Source organism: Macrobrachium nipponense, chromosome 32, assembly GCF_015104395.2.
Source record: "Macrobrachium nipponense isolate FS-2020 chromosome 32, ASM1510439v2, whole genome shotgun sequence".
Lineage (NCBI taxonomy): Eukaryota > Metazoa > Arthropoda > Malacostraca > Decapoda > Palaemonidae > Macrobrachium > Macrobrachium nipponense.
Genome location: NC_061094.1, coordinates 39559950 through 39579759, shown reverse-complemented (window position 1 = coordinate 39579759; position 19810 = coordinate 39559950). Strand labels below are relative to the sequence as shown.

Below are 19810 nucleotides of genomic sequence, written 5' to 3'. Positions count from 1 at the left end.
ACTTGTTCAGACAGATAGACACACACACACAGAAATGAATATCAGTAGTTGTTAATTTGTTGGAGTCTAATTCGAATATCTCGATTGCCAATAGGTACTGCAGCCAAATCACCTGTACCGGCCAGGACCGGTCAAAACCGTGATGTGATGAAAACAGTCATGCAAACACAGGGAATTAAAACCCCAACTTGATTGCTCGCAAAAAGTCTGGCTTGATCAAAATTCACACCGGTATATATATCTCTCTTACTGATCAAGTAATGACAGTTATTGCTTTTCCTACTTGTAATCAAGTGGTACGGATTTTTTTTTTTTATCGCATCTTGTTGTTTGTCCTTCACACACAATCTTATTTGACAGAAGTCCCTCAACAGCCTTTCCACAATTTGTCAGATTTACAATCAGCGATATCCAGCTTCTTGTAGATTCGTATTAAGCGCGATGCAGGAACGACAAGCAAAGAATAAATAAGAGAGAGACGGAGAAAGGGAGAAATCTGTCCCGGCGACGGAGGGTATAATCGTTTTAGCCGACGTCGTTGCTTGTGTTAGAAGTGGAGAAGCAAAACTTCTTCCTCGGATAGTTGGCGGGAAGTTTGTTGGAGAAGAAGTCCTCCAGAGTTCGGGAGATAAAAGTGCATGTTGGGAATAGCATAATATGAATACGTCAGGGAGAGGAATTAATGAGATGTCGAAGGGAGGGGTGATAAGACGTATATCTACGAAGGAATTTCCCGTTTCACCCTTTTTGGAGAATATCGAACCGAACGTTCTTCTTTCTGAACTAGTTTGAGGAATTTCTAGCAAATTATGGTCACCACTAAACAGTTTGGGAACTGCACAAACCGAAAATGGTCTCAGAATAATTTTAATTAAAGGAAATAAGAGAGAAAATTATCTCTGCCAACCTGTCTTTAGAGATATTACTTCTAAATAGTTTGATGAATATAAAAATAAAACAGTTATAAGTTAACCAAAGTAACAAATGTCCTTATATTCATTCTGAAAAATATAAGACAACACATGGTATCGCCAATACCAGTTGAAGGTATTCCAAAACGAAATATAGCTACTGCTAAATGCTTCGAGAAATGCCCGAACTAGAAGTAGTCTCGCGAAAACCATATAAAAGGAAATAAGAGGAACAATTGTCTCTACCAACCTGTCTTTAGGTATTTGACTTGAGAATAGTTCGAGTAATGTATACAAAATCAAAACAGTTATAAGTTAACCAAAGTAAAAATTTTCCTTGTAATCGTTATGAAAAATATAAAAAGAACAAGCGGGTGTCGTCAATGTCTTTTGCAGGAGTATTTAATCCTATAATTAAATAGCACAGAACGTGTTGTTATGAGAAACGGTTTTGATGAATTGCAAAGCAATGTAGAGTTTCCTTGACGCCCTTTCGAGAAATAGCATATAATCAATCTTCACAATACTGGAGCAAGAGTGGTCGAAGTCGAGCGCCTTCCCGGAAAACTAATAATAAGTCCTCGGTAACCGAAGGTGATCTAACCTTTCGTCACTCAACTCGAGGTGCGTGATTGGTTTTTAACAGGTCATCCTTCAAATATCCTTTTTTTTTTTTTTTTTCTTTCTTTTTTTTTTTCTATATTCCGTTTCGTACTACTTTGAAGAAACGGCAGGTCTATAAGAGTCTGTTGAAGCATATCGATTTAAATGTTAGAGAAAGCTTAAGATATAGAGTAAGATATTTTGGTATTTTTAGCGTCACTGAATTCTCATGAAAAATTACTATGGTTTTTAAGTTAAAGCATTTGAAAATTACGAGCCCCGAACAATAAAGATTGCCGACTTTCAATAACTCCCACCAAATATAATTTAGTATGAAGGCAGTCATTCAAGTTAGCAATCAAGTTTTACGTAATCAGAAGCTGGCCTGACTGCAGTCTTTTTTGTGGGAAACCCACGATAGGTCCCTATCACCCGGTTGCAGGATGCAAATTAGCGTTTTATCAAGGGAAATCAGTATATAAATGATTTCTCTTACTACTGATGAATCTGGAATCGATTTCACGCTTATTAGCCGCACATTTTTACTTTTTTGAAAAACTCGTTTCTAAGTTCTTATTTTTTTTTTTTTTTTTTTGAAAGGGAAGAACCATATACTAAACTATATTTCCTCGAGGGAAATAAGGAGTACAGACATCTTAGATGTTAGGGAATTTAGTTTTTAAAAAAACAAAAGAAGAGAACTTACTTGGCCGTCACATATAATGCATAGGATACATTAAGGTCTTGGGTGGGTGGGGGGGAGGGCGGGGGTGTGCGGAATGCTAGATAAGTGAATAAATGTTGCGCCAAGAGGTTTCTATGCATGAATTCTTAAGGTCCTAAGTTAGAGCATCATAACCAGTTATTTGAAAATTTGCATTAGAAGTACTTCTCCTGTACATTCCTACACATTTGTATTAGCCTGGCTTTTCTGCATTTCTTCAAATTAAAACAAAATCAAGGACTCATTTATATTTCGAGGATGTTTATATTTCAAGGATGAGATGTGCTGCCCCTGAATTGATGTTTTTGATTAAAAAAGAACGAAACACGTCCCCCTGACACGCTACGTAACCTGAAAATTTAGTGGTATAATTTAGTTACTTTTGCCTTGTTGTATTGAAATTACATTTTTTATGCAAATGAGATTTATTTCAGTACAGTTGCATTTAAAGTTGATTTTTGGTTGAGGGAGTTATGTAACTGGTTTACTTCATTATACTACTGTCTTGAGCAATGTCGCAGCTGAATTCGCTGTCGTTTTATAGAAAAATATTGTGTGGGCTTATTAGGAATACTATATTAAAAACCTCTTCTGAATTTGAAAGGGAATTAGTTGGTCATGAACATTTGCATATTCCAGCAGTACGTCTTAGTCTCGTTGGGCTGAATAACAACTGCACCAGAAGTCTTCAGAAGTGGCTTTGCATTCGCTGGAAACCTGAGACCGGGGTGTTTTTTTTTTTGTTTTTTTTGGGGGGGCGCTAATATTGGTATTAAGGGAAATGCTACAGTATTAGAAACTCGGACATCGAGTCCGTAGGTGTGATAAGTTCTATTCATTTAGTTTTGAGTTCTAAGATTCAGACTTTGTACCTACTTGGCATTGGAATTAAAAACCATTTTATTTCAGATTCTCAAACTGAACAGATCCTCAAGACTGGCCTCTGTATTGTGTGCGCAAAGGAACTCTCATTTACATTAGGACTGGAAATTAACTTTACATTGGATGTGAATTAAAGTTTTATTTTAAATAGCTTTAAAGGTGTGAGCGTAGTTTCCATTCCCTGAACAATCACGTTTTTGCGAAAAAAGTTCGATGATGTTGAATTTCAAATCCAAGGGAATGCCTTATTTAGTTCTGTGATTTTGCCATTTATCCAGTAAGGTCTTTTCTCTCTCTCTCTCTCTCTCTCTCTCTCTCTCTCTCTCTCTCTCTGTCTCTCTCTCTCTTTTTTTTTTTTTTTTTTTTTTTTTTTTGCAAGTGCCTTGACTATGTGTTATCAAAAAAGTGCTTTGTTTCCCTATATGTTCACATAAGTTCCTCTTCAAAAATTGATCTTGAAATTATGCCCTTTTAGGTGTACGTATTTTCGAACAGTGTGTTACATTTTTATATAATCTCTCAAACAGAAAATCTTTACACATTAACTCCGTACCTGTTTGTCAAGTGACGTCACAAAAGGCGGTTTCAAATGAAATGAAATTTTGATAATCCCAAAGAACGAGTTCATGCTTTGTCGTTCACTAACCAGTGGTTAAATATGCGCTGGTTATAATCATGATTGAAAAGTTAAATCTTATTTGTTATGGCTTTTATTCACTGGTAAAAAATTTATTTCGGTGTAAGCTTGATTGATTGGTAAAAGGCAAATTTATTACAATCTTGATTCACGGGCAAAAGCATACCCCTCATTGTTTGGGCTCACGATAAATGAGTATGAACCAGTATCCTGATTCATGAGGGATAGAATTATGAGCTTGAGTTATGGGTGGCACAAATTACATTTGTTCTTTATTCACGAATAAATGGCCTTTTATTTTGATATTGCTTCGTGGTCGACTCATTTTACATTAAGTTTTGTTATTCGCGCTTCAAAATCGTTACAACGGCACTTAATGGATGAATTTCTGCATCGTCTTGATTCACATGCAAATGTTCGCGCGTCATAAAAATTTCTTTGCTAATCTTGATGCATGGAGGGATGAGTATTCGTCAAGATCAGAACTTGCAGGTAGAGGTGCATTTATTACAGAGAATGCAACTCTTGTTACAAGTTTTCGCACGGGGCAGAAATTGTTGATAGTTTTGACCCCAGGAGTGAGTTACTTTCTCTCCCATTTATATGAAAGTTTCTATTCGATGACTGAATTCTCATCGTGTCTGTTTGATTTAATTCTTGGATGCTCTAGAAAGTGGTATACGGTTCGAGAATGAATCGGTACACTGATTTATACTTGAACTGTTACCCTTATATTTTTTTCCTTAATAACAAATTCCTATTTAAATATCTTAATTATATTAGAGTTTCTGTCCAGTAACTGAATTTTCTTTGTCTGTTTTATCTAATACTAGGATACTATAGAAGCCAGTACGGTTCAAGAATGAATAAGTAAACTTATCCATGCTTGAACTGTTATCCTTATCATTGTTTCCCTAATAACAAACTCTTATTTAAATATCCTACTTATATAAGATATTCTTTTGAGTTACTGAATTTTATTTTCCTTATGTCTGTTTTATCTATTAATTGGATACTATAGAAAGTAGTACGGTCCAAGAATGAATCAGTATACTGATTCATTCCTAAACTTATTCTTAGCATTTTTTACTTAATATCATATTGAGATTTAAGTATCCTACTTATATTAGAGTGGCTGTACAGTGAGTGAATCTTATTTGCGTCTGTTTTATCATTTTTCCCCTTAACAACAAACTCCCATTTAAATATCCAACTCGGCGAGGGTTGAGAATTTTCTCATCGGTCGATAATTGAATTCATTAGTGAAATTTCCCGCTGACAAATGTTTGCTTTTACCGCAAGAAGACACATTAATCATGTTCCCTGGCCAAATGAGGCACACCATCAATTTTCGCCTTTTGTGGTCCTCCGGTGTCAATAAAGTGGCCCAGAAACTTTCCCTATTCTTTGGTCCTGCAGTTGAAAGTTGATGGAATATCAACTGCAAGGTAGAAAAAAGGATGAGGCTCAGAAATAACCAGGGTTGGCAATGGTTAAATCATTAAAAAAATCGTGATTTTTGACATTTTTTTGTTATTTTTTAATTTGAAAGCAATCAAATCGAAAAAACTGGTTTGGAGGTTAATAAAAACTTAAGCATAACTGTGCTGCTTCTATTTATTTTGATATAAAAAAATTGCAAGTACATACTTTAGGTCAGAACTAGCAACCTAAAAGATAAATCAGTAGTAATTCTGTCATAAAATACATTTTGAGGAAAAGGATTGAAAAAGTATCTAACAAATAAAAAAAAAATAAATAAGAAAATAAAATAAATTTTAAAAATTCACATAAATCACTGATTTTTTTTTTTAATCACCAACCCTGGAAATAACAAGATTGGGTGTCGGCTATTATGGAAAGAATTACGCGAATGATCAAGTCATAATTATTTTATTATTTTAAAGTGATTAGGAAGGATGTTCGCACTGCTCAATATGAATATTATAGAAGGTTGTAAATGCGAGAATGATATTTGTGAATGCAAATTAAAGTAAATAATTTCCTTGACGAAAATAACACTTCACCCACAACTATTTTCTAACTTCGTGTCCGCGAGCCTGGCTTATAAAAGGACATTTGGCTCGCCCTGCTAAATATCATTTATAAAATCGATATTTTAACTCCTTGATTAATAAAATTGATTTTCAAAGCCCAACATTACTTATAACTGTCAGCAAATAAGGAATATTTTGTTATAAAACAAACATTGCGTTATATTGATTATAATCAATCGGGGATATATCATATATTTTGTTTCCATAATCCATTCTCAAAGGAAGGTTAAAAGCTTTCCCGTGTTCGGCGAATTGGAAGAGAAAGTTCGAAATTAATTGGTGTAGGTATGGGTCATCAAAACGTTACCATGTTTATTATTATTTTGTCAGGTGAAGATTAAAGTTAGTTGCAATGTTCCCTCTTTTCTCCATAGCGGCGTCGATGGTCATAGTGTTGCATAGCCGGATTACGGAAATTAATCAAGCAGTTAATCATATTCACGCCGAAAAAAAAATAGTTTATAGATACCGTAGTTTCTCTCTCACTGTTCCAGGCAGATTGGGACGCCAGTTTTAGTTCTCTCTCTCTCTCTCTCTCTCTCTCTCTCTCTCTATTGTGACGCCAGTTTTAGTTCTCTCTCTCTCTCTCTCTCTCTCTCTCTCTCTCTCTCTCTCTCTTATTGTGACGCCAGTAGTTCTCTCTCTCTCTTCGTCCTCTCTCGGGTCTCTCTCTCTGCATCTCTCGTCCTCTATCCTCTCTCTTCTCTCTCTTATTTGTGACGCCAGTGTAGTCTCTCCTCTCTCTCTCTCTCTCTTATTGGGACGCCAGTTTTGGTTCTCTCTCTCTCTCTCTCTCTCTTATTGTGACGCCAGTTTTAGTAGTCTCTCTCTCTCTCTCTCTCTCTCTCTCTCCTCTCTCTGTAACTCCAGTTTTAGTAGTCATAAGCAGTATCTCTCTCTCTGTCTCTCTCTCTCTCTCTCACACACACACACACACACACACACACACACACACACACACACACAAAGTTACAGTAAACAGTATATTAGGAGCCATCCCTTCGTAAAATATTCAGCTGCATGCTTTGTATTATCCATTAAAGCTTTTGCTACATCAGCGATGTCCCACCGACCTGCCAGCTCTGAGGTATCTTGCTCTTTCATTTATTTGTGCGGGCCTTTGCATGGTAGTAACTGACCGTGAAATTATATTTGCTGCATCGTGATTTATTAGAGGCTCCGACTTGCTGTGGCTGTTTCAAGAAATTGAAACGGGCTTCGTTTAAATGGAATAACGTTTCTGTGTGCGTGCATACCTCTTTATGCATAACTATACATGCAGATACATGTAGTTATAAATGATTGTGTGCGTGTATATATATATATATATATATATATAATATATATATATATATATATATCTATAATATATATATATATATATATATATATATATATATATATGATGTATATATAAATACCAGTGAAAAATTTCACATCGTTAGTATTGTCGCCAAAGAAAACAAAGAATAGTCATTACCAATTTCCATTTTTTATAGGTGAATCAAGGCATACCTAAATAGAAGGCGCCCACAGGCCCCAAACACACATACATACATACACGCAGTTCCCACCTCTCCGAGATGGATATTTTTCCTTTATTCCGGATCCGGATATCAAAGGAAAGATCCCAAAATGAATGTAAGACTAAAGTTAGAGTTAAAGTTCAAGCAGGCAATTTTCATTGTAATTATTCCTGATGATTACAGTTTAAGATTAATATACAAGACACATCCTTTCCAGGAACTGGGAACTGACTCTGAAGGGGATTTACCAGTCTTTTCATGTGTAATTATTCCAGGGATACAGAGAACAATACAAAGTCGGCCAAGGTGGGAAGTAAAATAGAATTTTATGAATGTTCTTTTTATAAGGATTACAGAGTTAAATATTTTTTTCTTTATTTAGCCTCAGGTTGTATATAGAGAGAAGATTCTATTATTTACTTTAATATGAATCCGCTCTACCTCGGGAGTAGCACTACTTGACAGCCCAGCGGTAAAGTACTCGTCACTGAAGTCGGAGGTTGATACTCTGGGGCGTTCGAATCTCCCGTAAGACGAGTCACAATTCACCTTCGTTGATATTTCCGAGGTAGCGTGAATTGGTTGTTAAATGACATTTGTTGCTTAATGTTTGTGAATAATACACATACACTCACACACACGCGCACATATATATATATAATGTTGATACTGCTAATAACAACAAAGGTACTGACAATCATATCGAAGGTACTGGCAGGGAAGCTGCGGATATTGAGGTTCTGGGAATATAGAAATGCGAAGGCAGCATTCCCAACGGGAACTGACCGAATGTCCAGTACTTCGTTAATACACGAAACAGGGCAAGTTGCGAAAAATCCATGATAGAAAAAAAAAGATAAAAGTCCAAGTCACCTTCACCAAAGGGGAAACAGATAGAAATAGTCTGTATTTTAGATCTAGGAATTTTATTGCTTTATATGACCCTTATCTCCTGATAGAAAGAGCAATTTCTCCTTCTTAAGGATTTCCAGAGGAAAAGAACTAATCAGAAAGAAAAGATGGTGTAATAAAAGGGTAAAGTACATGCACAATAAAAAGCGGACATACGTTACATGTATATATATATATATATATATATATATATATATTATATATATATATATATATATATATATATATAGCGGACATACGTTACATGTATGTATATATATATATATATATATATATATATATATATATATATATATATATACACTGTAACGTATGTCCGCTTTTTTATTGTGCATGTACTTTACCCCTTTACTACACCATCTTTTCTTTCTGATTAGTTCTTTTCCTCTGGAAATCCTAAGAAAGAGAAATTGCTCTTTCCATCAGGAGATAAGGGTCATAAAAGCAATAAAATTCCTAGATCTAAAATACAGACTATTTCTACCTGTTTCCCATTTTGACGGTAACTTGGACTTTTGTCTTTTTTTTTTTTTTTATCATGGATTTTTCGCAACTTGCCTGTTTCGCGTATTAACGAAGTACTGGACATTCGGTCAGTTCCCGTTGGGAATGCTGCCTTCGCATTTCTATACTTCCAGAATCTCAATATCCGCAGCTTCCCTGTCAGTACCTTCAATATTATTGTCAGTACCTTTGTTGTTATTAGCAGTATCAACATTTGTGCTGTCGATACCGTTGCTTTCGAATGTAGTGTTCGCAATAGGTGGTAATGAAAGTATTCCTATCTTTTATTCAAGTGTTCTTTATCTTCCTTAAACCATCTAGCCCACTAATTATCTTCAATACCCCTTAAACCATCTAGCACACTAATTATCTTCAATATCCCTTAAACCAACTAGCCCACTAATTATCTTAAATACCCCTTAAACCATCTAGCCCACTAATTATCTTCAATACCTCTTAAACCATCTAGCCCACTAATTATCTTCAATACCTCTTAAACCATCTAGTCCACTAATTATCTTCAATACCCCTTAAACCATCTAGCCTACTAATTATCTTCAGTACCATACAGTTACCATTAGCATTATTACTCTTTAAGAAAGGAATTTTATCAGGGTATACTTATCCTTGCCGTATTTGATTCTTGATGTTTCGGTACCGTGTAGCTATTAAAGTTTTATAATATTTAATGTATCTTCTAAAAACGGCGACATATACCATGTATTATTATGAAACTCGTGCACCACGGATAATATAATTTGATTATTCTGATAAGTAGACGATATCGCTTGGAACTTTATAGTTAAATCTCTTTCTTAGTGATGTGACACATCTGCTGACCTTTTGATTCAAGAAGATAACACTGTATAAAAGAAGGTATAAAAATGTATAAAAAGAAGGTATAAATGAATTGACATCATATAAGCATATTTGGTTCTAATCCTTTTATGCCGTCTGTAGCTGACTGGACTTAACAAACATAGATATAGAACAGTCCAGTTTGCGTAGCATTGTTACATAGAAATTTCATTAAGAAAATAACAAGGCTTTGGTGTTTAATTAGGTGTACGTAGGAACAAATATATTTTTTTCAATGGATAATTACCTCTATGTGTATTAATAAAACAAGGCGTGATCTGTCCTCCAGCTTACTCGAGACGCGTGCAAGATTATCCCCTCACGCATAAGTTGTAAACATTATTATATTCATAACTTTTGACTTACATTAAAACGTGCTAATTAAAAATTAAAATAAATACGCTATATTTTATTATAAATATTTTTTTTTCTGTACTGTTTAACAAGCACATCATTTACGTTTTACGTTTTTATTCTAACAAATAAATCATAAATATCTTATCCGAAAATTCCTGTATCTTTAACTCAACGCGAAACCTTTTTCAGACCTTATTAGGCTCTTCCATAGGCCTATCCTAACCCACCCCCCAGCCCCCCAACAAGAACAACAAGAACAACAACAACAACAAAGTAGTTTGTAGGCTTATTCCCCGAGTAAGCGAAAAGAGAGATAAGAAAAACAACAACGGCTGTTGTTGCCGAAGGTTTGTAGATAGTTATACGACCACAAGGCGACGTGAGTGAATGAAATGAGGTATCATAGATGATTCTGCCGCCATAAAGAGCTAAAATTCGTGGTCTTACCTTTTATGCAAGGCATTATCAAATTTTTAAGATATAAGGTGTAAAACAAAGACACTCTTAGTAGAGTAATGATGAAGGTGTGTTAAATAAGTATATCTTAGTTTAACCAGTCCACTGAGCTGATTAACAGCTCTCCTAGGGCTGGCCCGAAGGATTAGACTTTTTTACGTGGCTAGGAACCAATTGGTTACCTAGCAACGGGACCTATAGATTATTGTGGGATCCGAACCACACTATATCGAGAAATGCATTTCTATCACCAGAAATAAATTCCTCTGATTCCGCGTTGGCAGAGCAGGGAATCGAACTTTGGACCACCGGATTCGCAGCCGAGCTCGAAAACCACCCATCCAGCGTGGAACTTTCATGAAGTGTTAAAATAATAAAATAATATATCATAATAGGGGTGGAGTTACTTATGGGAAAGAGATCATATCATCGACAAATTCACAAACGGTAAAGAACTAGTTGATAGAAATAAAAGAATGATAACGCATGCAATGTATGTTACTTGTAACTTTGGTATTTCAACAGTAAATCCTATTTACCTTGATGTGCTTTTCATATAGATTGTATGCATAAAAAATTTGTAGGATTAACTTCTGATTCAAAATTTATATTAGTATTGATCTGTGTAGCAGCAAAGCTCTTCTTAAAAGCTTTGTAAACACTTTGTGTGACGGAGAGGAAAGAAGGTCTTGCGCCAGATTTTATCGAACTGTTTATTAGAGCAGTTTTATTTATTTATTTATATTTTTGTTATCTCCTTCTGCGCTTTGCTTTACGTCATGTATATTTGGTTATATGTAGGGGCAGTTTGCTTTGAGTCGTTATATATTTGGGATTTATGGTGGGCGCAGTTCGCTTTGCGTCATAGATATTTGGGGGTATGGTGGGTGAGGTCCTTGTGGGCCGGTGATGAGGACTCTCGTCTCTCCTGTGATAAGAAATTGATCTGATTGCCGATTTTGGTGAGCTAGTTTAGGTGCATTTTATTACAGTAAACAATATGTTTTATAGCCAAAAGAGTAAACTGTGTACTTAATTGTTAGTCGACTGTGGTGGGTTACAATATAAATGGAGTGGATATGTGGCTGTCAACTTCATCCCAAAAGACATTTCAGACTAAGCCACCCACTTTTATATCTAGTAGACACTTTCATATTTCGCAGGTACTAAGGGCATTCCACCTCCACACCTCTTCCACCCACTCACCACCACCCACCCACAACCAGTGCTCCCTAGACCTTCGTCTCCTGTTTATTTACAGAACTCCCAAATTATTCACACTTTTCTCTAGCCTATCATCCTCCATCCTCGACACGATATAAAACCGCCGTAGAACGCTGATTCACCTCTAATCTTATGCCAAAGGTTTTGCTATATATTTCTAACTATGTTGTTTACCTTTCAACCTCTTTTATTCCGTTTATACTGTTCAGACAGCTCAACCTTTAACTTTTAATTCAAGAGTGGATCCCGTATGTCGAAATCCTCCTCAGTATCTTCCCTTTATATGCTTAAATCGAAAGTTCATTAACAACCCCTTCCCACCCTTGCACTTAAAAGCCAACATTTTTCTGGTTTCCTCATCACTCCCTCTTTCTCACTATCTCTCCCACGCGCGCGCACACACGCACACACACACACACACACACACACATATATATATATATATATATATATATATATATATATATATATATATATATATATATATATATATATGTATATATGTTATATATTTTATATAAGTATCTATATATTATAATATATATATATACTATATATATATAAATATATATAGATATATATATAATATATAATATATACATATATCATATCTTATTAAATATATATAATAATATATATTATATATTATTTATATACATATATTCAGATATATATATAATATACTCATAATTACTTTTCACCATTTGTTTCTCTAACAGTAGATGAACTCAAAGATACATAACAGCATTTTGATATTGCAAAAAAAATAAATAGATAAAAAAAAAAAACAGCAGAGAAAGCCACGTCGGAACTCAAAAGTAGTTAATTTTTTAAAATGAGAAATATCCTCAATCATGTTTTCGTCGAACTGAGGAGACGACGGTGTCAAGATGATACTTCTGTTGTTCAAATACAAAAGTGCTAGTGTAAGGTTGTTAAATATGTTCCATGATACGTGATCATAGACCTTTTCCAACCTACACATCCGGCATATAAGAAAACCATAAAAAATTAATTTTTTGCAGATTTTGCATTTTACGTCGTTACTCAACATTCCAAGTACCAGAAGGGTCGGGGTTCGATTCCCAGCTCTGCCAACGCGGAATCAGAGGAATTTATTTCTGGTGATAGAAATTCATTTCTCGATATGGTTCGGATCCCGCAATAAGCTGTAGGTCCCGTTGCTAAGTAACTATTTGGTTCCTAACCAGGTAAAGGAATCTAATCCTTCGGGCCAGCCCTAGGAGAGGTGTTAATCAGCTCAGTGGTCTAGTAAAACTAAGATATAAGGTAAAAAATTTAACCAGAAGCCTGTTGATTTTTGGCTTTGCATTGGAGACGAATTAGACATTAGATGAGAACCGAAAGACGTTTAAGATTAAGTTAAGGTCCACCTGGACACTTTTTTTTCCTGTGTTACTAAAGTTGTCTCCTTCTTAGGAACTTCGGAGAAGCTTTCTGTCTTTTTTCAGGCCATATCATGATTTTTGAAAGGTTTTGGCGTAATGATCACTTCACGTTTTGCCGACAGTTTGACCTCTGGCTATTCTTCAGATTTGTTTTATATGTTGACATCCCAGAGCAGGTTTATTCCAAAATACTTCTTGGTGCTGCTGAGGTTTCTTTCCCAGAAATTATTTCTCGTGCTTCTCATCAGTCACCCTCCATCATTCACTTCATCTTTTATGCATGATTCAGCGGTTGATTCATCCGATTCATCCTTTTATACTGCCAGCCATCCTCTTCTGTTCGTATTCAACCCCGAATCGATCAATTTTCGTGTATCAGCCTGAATTCAGACAGAGCATTCCGAAGAAGGGCCCCGTAATTTCCAAAAGCTCAGTGAAATCAGGGCACAATTTCCACCTGGCTGTTGTACATCGTAACTTCGAGTTTTTTGGTTCCCCTTGACGTCATCGAAATTGAACCTACCTTATTTGACCATTTTTTTTATTTCCAGTCATTTTAAACGTCTTATAAAGAGATTGCATCATTCAAATTGCTAATCCCAAATCCTTTATTGTTTATGGTTGATATTGACGTTATCCGTCACGTTGCATCATTGCTCTTGTCTTCGGAGCAGTTCCCTTGTTTTACTTCATGTTATGAACAGTGTAAAACTCATGAATCCTTTTCCCCCAACGCATAGTCATTATATAATGCTGTTCTTCATCCCAGGTGAAAATTGCTCTTATCCCGAATTTTTTTTCTCTTAATTTCGGTTGTATTTTTTTAAGGGAAAGCAGATCTCATGAGATCGATGACTCCATTCCACTATAGTCAGGTCTCTTATTAAATTTGTTTACAGGTACGTGTTCATGAAATTTTGTGTTCATGCATTTGCTTACATATATGCTTGCATGATAAAATTAATTTGATATTATTTGATCACGTTAAGGGAGTCTCTCTCTCTCTCTCTCTCTCTCTCTCTCTCTCTCTCTCTCTCTCTCTCTCTCTCTCTCTCTCTCTGATATCTTCAAGTTTATTGCAATTTTTTTCCAGTGTGTATGTATGTATGTGTCTGTTACATTTATGACTTTCGTTGATATTTACCAGTGCTCTCTCTCTCTCTCTCTCTCTCTCTCTCTCTCTCTCTCTCTCTCTCTCTCTCAAGGATCTTGGCTACTGGGAAAGACTACAATTTTTAAAATTATATAGTCTAGAAAAGAGAAGAGAACTCTACATGATAGAAGGAATTGCCGAAAACATCATGGAGCAAAAAATATCAGAAAGAGCAAGCAGAGGTAGCTTAATAGTGCCCAAAACTATACCAGGAAAAATAAGGAAAGCACACAGGACATTAATCCACTACGCACCAGCATCGACAATGCAGCGTCTGTTCAATGCATTGCCAGCTCATCTGAGGAATATATCAGGAGTGAGCATAGATGTGTTTAAGAATAAGCTCGGCAAATATTTAAGCTGCATCCCAGACCATCCAAGATTGGAAGATGCAAAATATACCGGAAGATGCACTAGCAACTCTCTGGTAGACATTAGAGGTGCCTCACATTGAGGGACCTGGGGCAACCCGAACAAGATGTAAGGTCAGGTAAGGTCTCTCTGATATCTTAAAGTTCATTGCTAATTTTTTGTAGTATTCTCTCTCTCTCTCTCTCTCTCTCTCTCTCTCTCTCTCTCTCTCTCTGATATCTTCAAGTTCATTGCTAATTGTTTTCCAGTGTGTGTGTGTGTGTGTGTGTGTGTCTGTTACATTTATGGCTTTCGTTGATATTTTCCAGCTCTCTCTCTCTCTCTCTCTCTCTCTCTCTCTCTCTTGGTCCCAAGAATTACGTCTGCCCTTTATTTACCTTTATCAATATCTTTGTTCAATCTACATAATCGCTTTCATCTTCTTCCTCTTCTCTCCCCGTCCATTTTATCCCCTGCTCCATTTTCCCATGAATTTATCTTTGTTCCTCATCTTCTCCTCTTTATGTGTCTCGTTCACCCTTCTACAAATATAGCCTCTTTTTCATATACTCAAGTATTTGACCATCTGAGGACGGCGAGGCAAAAATCGAAGGTGGCTGTATAGAGAGATGTCGGTGAACCTCTCTCTCTCTCTCTCTCTCTCACTCTCTCTCTCTCCCCGTTGATACTACAAAAAAGACTTTGCAAATTATAGTAAAAGTACTCGGTTGTCTATGAATAAATTTTGACCCCCCCAACACAAATTCCTGCTTTTTGCTTTTAGGTTGAAATGACAACGTTGACAGAATATCTGGATTAAAGAACTATTTCCTCCAAACTCTCTCTCTCTCTCTCTCTCTCTTCTCTCTCTCTCTCTCTCGTGATTTCCGCTCCCCGCTGCACGCTGACGAATTATCTAAAAGTAAAACCATCTGGTTTAGCGAGGACTTGAATAGGAGAAAAATAATGGAAGCGGAAAAAAATTGTGAAAATAAATATGAACGAAAAAGATTCCTAATTTTTTTTTTCTTTTTTACATATTCGTTTTCACATGAAAATTGCTCTGAATGGTTTTAAATGAGCAATAATTCCCGAAACAATGCCTTTCCGTTGACGATGAAATTACATATTTCACAGTTGTGTGTTGGCAAATATTACAAAACTTTGCTTTCCCTAGCCTTCAGCTTCTGATTTTTCCGTCCACGTCTTCCTTCTGATGCATTCCATGTCCTCTTCTAGGGCCAGAGAGGACCAGCGGCCCGCCAACCGCCAGCCTTTCCCCAGCCTTCAGCTTCTGAGCATTCCGTTCATGTCTTCCTTCTGATGCATTCCATATCCTTTTCTAGGGCCAGAGAGGACCAGCGGCCCCCCAACCACCAGCCTTTCCCCAGCCTTCAGCCTCTGAGGATTCCATCCACGTCTTCCTTCTGATGCATTCCTTATCCTCTTCTAGGGCCAGAGAGGACCAGCGGCCCCCCCAAACGCCAGCCTTTCCCTAACCTTCAGCTTCTGAGGATTCCGTCCACGTCTTCCTTCTGATGCATTCCATATCCTCTTCTAGGGCCAGAGAGGACCAGCAGCCCCCCCAAACGCCTGCCTTTCCCCACCCTTCAGCTTTTGAGGATTCCGTCCAGGTCTTCCTTCTGATGCATTCCATGTCCTCTTCTAGGGCCAGCAAGGACCAGAGGCCCCCCAACTCTCAGCCTTTCCCCAGCCTTCAGCTTCTGAGGATACCCTTCATGTATTCCTTCTGATGCATTCCATGTCCTCTTCTAGGGCCACAAAGGACAAGCGGCCCCCCAACTGCCAGTCTTTCCCCAGCTTTCAGCCTCTGAGGATTCCGTACATGTCTTCCTTCTGATGCATTCCTTATCCTCTTCTAGGGCCAGAGAGGACCAGCGGCCCCCCAACCACCAGCCTTTCCCCAGCCTTCAGCCTCTGAGGATTCCATCCACGTCTTCCTTCTGATGCATTCCTTATCCTCTTCTAGGGCCAGAGAGGACCAGCAGCCCCCCCAAACACCTGCCTTTCCCCAGCCTTCAGCTTCTGAGGATTCCGTCCAGGTCTTCCTTCTGATACATTCCATGTCCTCTTCTAGGGCCAGCAAGGACCAGAGGCCCCCCAACTGCCAGCCTTTCCCTAGCCTTCAGCTTCTGAGGATACCCTTCACGTCTTCCTTCTGATGCATTCCATGTCCTCTTCTAGGGCCAGAGAGGACCAGCGGCCCCCCAACCGCCAGCCTTTCCCCAGCCTTCAGCTTCTGAGGATTCCGTCCAGGTCTTCCTTCTAATGCATTCCATATCCTTTTCTAGGGCCAGAGAGGACCAGCGGCCGCCCAACCGCCAGCTTTTCCCCAGCCTTCAGCTTCTGAGGATTCCGTCCAGGTCTTCCTTCTGATGCATTCCGTGTCCTCTTCTAGGGCCAGCGAGACCAGCGGGGCCCCAACCGCCAGCCTTTCCCAAGCCTTCAGCTTCTGAGGATTCCGTCCATGTCTTATTTCTGATGCATTCCATGTCCTCTTCTAGGGCCAGAGAGGACCAGCGGCCCCCCAACCGCCAGCCTTTCCCCAGCCTTCAGCTTCTGAGGATTCCGTCAAGGTCTTCCTTCTGATGCCATTCCGTGTCCTCTTCTAGGCCAGCGAAGACCAGCGTCCCCAACAGCCAGCTTTCCCCTAGCCTTCAGCTTCTGAGGATTCCGTCCCCAGGTCTTCCTTTTTCTGATGCATTCCATGTCCTCTTCTAGGGCCAGCCGAAGACCAGCCGGGCCCCACCAGCTTAAGCCCTTTCCCTCCCTTTTCAGGGCCGGCCAGGCCTTCCCCACCTTTTCCCCAGCCTTCTTAGGATTCCGTCCAAGGTCTTCCGTCTGTGCATTCCAGTAGTCCTCGTTTCTATGCCAGCCAGAGGACCGCGGCCGCAACGCAAGCCGCCAGCTTTCCCCAGCCTTCAGCTTCTGATGGATTCCGTCCAGGTCTTCCTTCTGATGCATTCCGTGTCCTCTTCTAGGGCCAGCGAAGACCAGCGGGGCCCCAACCGCCAGCCTTTCCCCAGCCTTCAGCTTCTGAGGATTCCGTCCATGTCTTATTTCTGATGGATTCCATGTCCTCTTCTAGGGCCAGCGAGGACCAGCGGCCCCCCAACCGCCAGCCTTTCCCTAGCCTTCAGCTTCTGAGGATACCCTCCATGTCTTCCTTCTGATGCATTCCATATCCTCTTCTAGGGCCAGAGAGGACCAGCGGCCCCCCAACCGCCAGCCTTTCCCCCAGCCTTCAGCTTCTGAGGATTCCGTCCAGGTCTTCCTTCCGATGCATTCCATGTCCTATTCTAGGGCCAGAGAGTACGAGCGGCACCCCAACCCCCAGCCTTTCCCTAGCCTTCAGCTTCTGAGGATTCCTTCTAGGTCTTCCTTCTGATGCATTCCATGTCCTTTTCTAGGGCCAGAGAGGACCAGCAGCCCCCCAACCACCAGGCGTTCCCCAGCCTTAATCTTCTGAGGATTCCGTCCAGGTCTTCCTTCTGATGCATTCCATGTCGTCTATTAGGGCCATAGAGGACCAGCGGCCCCCAAACCGCCAGCCTTTCCCTAGCCTTCAGCTTCTGAGGATTCCGTCCAGGTCTTCCTTCTGATGCATTACATGTCCTCTTCTTGGGCCAGATAGGACCAGCGGCCGCCCAACCGCCAGACTTTCCCCAGCCTTCAGCTTCTAAGGATTCCATCCATGTCTTCCTTCTGATGCATTCCATATCCTCCTCTAGGGCCAGAGAGGACCAGCGGCCCCCCAACCGACAGCCTACCCCAGACTTTAGCTTCTGAGGATTCCGTTCCACGTCTTCCTTCTGATGCATTCCATGTCCTATTCTTGTGCTAGAGGGGACCAGTGGGCCTCCATCCGCGAGCCTTTCCCCAGCCTTCAGCTTCTGAGAATTCCCTCCAAGTATTCCTTCTGATGCATTCCATGTCCTCTTCTAGGGCCAGAGAGGACCAGCAGCCCCCCAACTGCCAGCCTTTCCCCAGCCTTCAGCTTCTGAGGATTCCTTCCATGTCTTCCTTCTGATACATTCTATATCCTCTTCTAGGGCCAGAGGACCAGCGGCCCCCCAACCGCCAGACTTTTCTCAGCCTTCAGCTTCTGAGGAATCCTTCCACGTCTTCCTTATGATGCATTTCATGTCCTCTTCTAGGGCCAGACAAGACCAGCGGCCCCCCAACCGCCAGCCTTTCCCCAGCCTTCAGCTTCTGAGGATTCCTTCCATGTCTTTTTTCTGATGCATTCCATATCCTCTTCTCGGGCCAGAGAGGACCAGCGGCCCAGCAACTGCCAGCCTTTCCCCATCCTTCAGCTTCTGAGGATTCCTTCCATGCCTTCCTTCTGATGCATTTCATGTCCTCGTCTAGGGCCAGAGAGGACCAGCGGCCCCCCAACCGACAGCCTTTCCCCAGCCTTCAGCTTCTAAGGATTCCTTCCATGTCTTCTTTCTGATGTATTCCATATCCTCTTCTAGGGCCAGAGAGGACCAGCGGCCCCCCAACCGCCAGCCTTTCCCTAGCCTTCAGCTTCTGAGGATTCCGTCCAGGTCTTCCTTCTGATGCATTCCATGTCCTCTTTTAGGGCCAGAGAGGACCATCGGGCCCCCCAACCGCCAGCCTTTCCCCAGCCTTCAGCTTCTGAGGATTCCTTCCATGTCTTCCTTCTGATGCATTCAATATCTTCTTCTCGGGCTAGAGAGGACCAGCGGCCCCCCAACTGCCTGCCTTTCCCCAGCCTTCAACTTCTAAGGATTCCATCCATGTCTTCCTTCTGATGCATTCCATGTCCTCTTCTCGGGCCAGAGAGGACCAGCGCTCCCCAACCACCAGCCTTTCCCCAGCCTTCAGCTTCCGAGGATTCCTTCCATGTCTTCCTTCTGATGCATTCCATATCCTCTTCTAGGGCCAGAGAGGACCAGCGGCCCCCCAACCGCCAGCCTTTCCCCAGCCTTCAGCTTCTGAGGATTCCTTCTATGTCTTCTTTCTGATGCATTCCATATCCTCTTCTAGGGCCAGAGAGGACCAGCGGCCCCCCAACAGCCAGCCTTTCCCCAGCCTTCAGCTTCTGAGGATTCCTTCCATGTCTTCTTTCTGATGCATTCCATATCCTCTTCTATTGCCAGAGAAGACCAGCGGCCCCCCAACCGCCAGCCTTTTCCCAGCCTTCAGCTTCTGACGATTCCTTCCATGTCTTCTTTCTGATGCATTCCATATCCTCTTCT

The 19810-nt window shown here is 39.9% G+C and overlaps 1 pseudogene; it reads right to left on the bottom strand.

Moving 5' to 3' along the window:
* LOC135207358 (uncharacterized) overlaps window positions 1-19810 on the bottom strand; it is a 469824-nt pseudogene that overhangs the window by 340278 nt on the left and 109736 nt on the right.